Source organism: Chiloscyllium plagiosum, chromosome 51, assembly GCF_004010195.1.
Source record: "Chiloscyllium plagiosum isolate BGI_BamShark_2017 chromosome 51, ASM401019v2, whole genome shotgun sequence".
NCBI lineage: Eukaryota > Metazoa > Chordata > Chondrichthyes > Orectolobiformes > Hemiscylliidae > Chiloscyllium > Chiloscyllium plagiosum.
The window spans coordinates 1,845,981-1,848,467 of record NC_057760.1 but is presented as its reverse complement, the minus strand read 5'-3'; the positions used below and the strand labels follow the sequence as shown (position 1 = coordinate 1,848,467).

General features: G+C 44.0%; 1 protein-coding gene across 1 annotated transcript in view; it reads right to left on the bottom strand.

Annotated features, from left to right (window-relative positions):
• Positions 1 to 419, bottom strand: part of LOC122544759 (serine/threonine-protein kinase dst2-like) — a 41,167-nt gene extending 40,748 nt beyond the window's left edge. The window contains exons 1-2 of the mRNA XM_043684083.1: positions 415 to 419; positions 281 to 284 (exon numbers count right to left, since the gene is read on the bottom strand). The gene's annotated coding sequence lies outside the window, so the exon portion shown is untranslated. The remainder of the gene's footprint in view (positions 1 to 280; positions 285 to 414) is intronic.
• Between the last annotated feature and the right edge of the window lie 2,068 nt (positions 420 to 2,487).

Sequence of the window (2,487 nt, the reverse complement as noted above, 5' to 3'; positions counted from 1 at the left end):
CACGTGTGTGGGGAGGGGGGGGGGGGGGGGGGGGGGGGGGGGGGGGGGGGGGGGAGGCTGCAATCAAACCACATCTGTCCAGGAGCTAAGGTCGTTCCTTGGTATGGTAAAGTATTATGGGAAGCTCATACAGAAGCTGGCATCCATCCTAACACTTACTGGCACCAACTGGAAAAGGGTCTCCTAGACAAGTCCCTGGCTTTCAATAAAGTAAAGAAACAGCTATAATCCTATAAGGTGTTGCCACACTGTGGTCCAAAGACAGACTGACCCGAGATGCCTCCCTATTTGGCATCAGGGGTGGTATTAGCTCTGATCGATGGGTAGTTGGCTCTCCGGCATACAAGGACAGCTCCATACCACCCATCATCCAATAGTCTGACAGAAAGAGGGGTCCAAACTCTGAAGACTGACTTGAAGAAACAGCCTCCAGCCTCACTAGATACCTAGATGTCATGGTTCTTATTTGACATGCGATTACTGGGAGAGCACTGGCAGACTTACTAATGAGGAGAAGACTCTGCACTAGGTTCAGTCTGATCTTCCTGGATCAGGTGGAGGGGCAGAGTGAAACCCCATCAGGAACGCCAATTGTTCCTGTCAATGAGACTGTTTACCAACAGTAAACCGCCAGTTTACTTCTGGGGATGAGGTCAGGTCCCACGACGTACAAAGTTCAGGAATGTGAGGCGATCCTGAACAAACGTGGACACCACATAAAAGCTTCAACCCTGCAAATGGGGCATTCTCAGCCCCTCAGAACAGCCGGAAAGGCTGTAGGAACCCTTGGGTTCTGCCCCTCTATCCAACATTGAAGAAACCTTGGAGTCTGAGGTGGAGACAGCAGATGTCGCAGCCTCAACGCCTTTACTACCTGATGATGATGAGGGATTTCTTCCAGGACGCTCTGGGTGCAAGAGCCAGGCTACAATCTGAGACACACTGCCTGTATCTGCGGCAGAGTCAGAGGAATCAGACCTAGTCCAAAAATGCCCCACAAGAAGCTACAGGAAAAGAACAGGCCCATGTCCCTGGACATACATGGGGGAGCGAAGTAATGATTACAACAAGGTCAGGCAGGAGGACTTCACAGAATATGAGTTCCCTGATTGTTCCAGATTTACAGCCCCAATCAGGGAGCCCTGGCTGACAGGTAAAAACAGGGAGTGTCAGAGATACCGACACTGAGCGTTCAGGGGTATCATATTCCCGTGAGAGTGAAGGGTAAGGCTGGCAAGATTAAGGAACAAAAAAATGAATAAAAATATTGACATTCTAGTCAAGAATAAAAGAGAATCTTATTTTAAATGTAAGTAACTTGGTTCTATTGAATCACTTCATTAATATAAAGAGTGTAGGGGCATTCTTAACAGAGAAATCAGGAAGGTAAAGGGGGGATATGAGAAATCTTGGGCAGGTAAGGTTAAGGATAGTCCAAAGAGATTCTACAAGTACTTTTTAAGTAAGAGGATAACTAGAGAGATGGTAGGGTCTCTTAAAGATCTTGTCTTGGTGTTGAAGCCCAGGAGATGAGAGAGCCACTAAATGAATATTTACTGTAGAGAAAGAAACGGAGGCTAAAGAACACAAAGAAATAAAACTGTATGTCTTAGAATCAGTTCACATCACAGAAGAGCATGTTCTTAGGAGAAGAAATCTCTGGGACCTGATCTAATTTATCCCACAACGTTGTGGGAAGTAAGGAAGGAAATTGCCAGATCCCTTGGAGATATATTTGCATCATCTATAACTCCAGATGAGGTGCCTGATGACGGGAGAGTGGTCAATGTTGTACCTTTGTTTAAGAAATGCTGGAAAGACGAACCAGGGAACAGTAGACCTGTGCGTTTGACTTTGGGTATGTGCAAATAGTTGGAGATGATGATAAAAAGTAAGATTTATATACATTTTGAGGGGCAAAACTTGATTAGGGATAGTCAGCATGGTTTTGTGTGAGGAGAAACTTGATTTGAGTTTTTTGAGGAAGTTACCAAAGAATTACGTCACATGGGATTCAGGGTGAGTTTGCCAATTAGATACAAAATTGGCTTAACGGCAGGAGATAGAGGGTGATGGTGGAGGGTTGCTTCAAGGACTGGCGGCCTTTGACCAGAGGTGTTCCACAGAGATCTGTGCTGGATCCTCTTTTGTTTGTCATTTATATAAATAATTTGGATAAGAATATAGAATATCGTGTTACATTATGGGGTAAACCCTTTTGCTAATTTAAACCAGACACACAGAAAAACTCACCTCACCTTGTAGTCTGTAAAAGTATGAGTGACAAAGAACTACCCAAATTCCACTATTTAAAGAAAACTTAACAATTTATTCTTTAACTCCAAAAAAAAGGACATTAAACAACAACTATCCTCACTATAAGCCTCCCTTAGCTAATTGATTTATACCTCTCCCCAACCTACAACACTATACTGATCTGATTAAACCCCTGCTTAAGATTTACAAAAAAATGAAGTTTCAAAACCA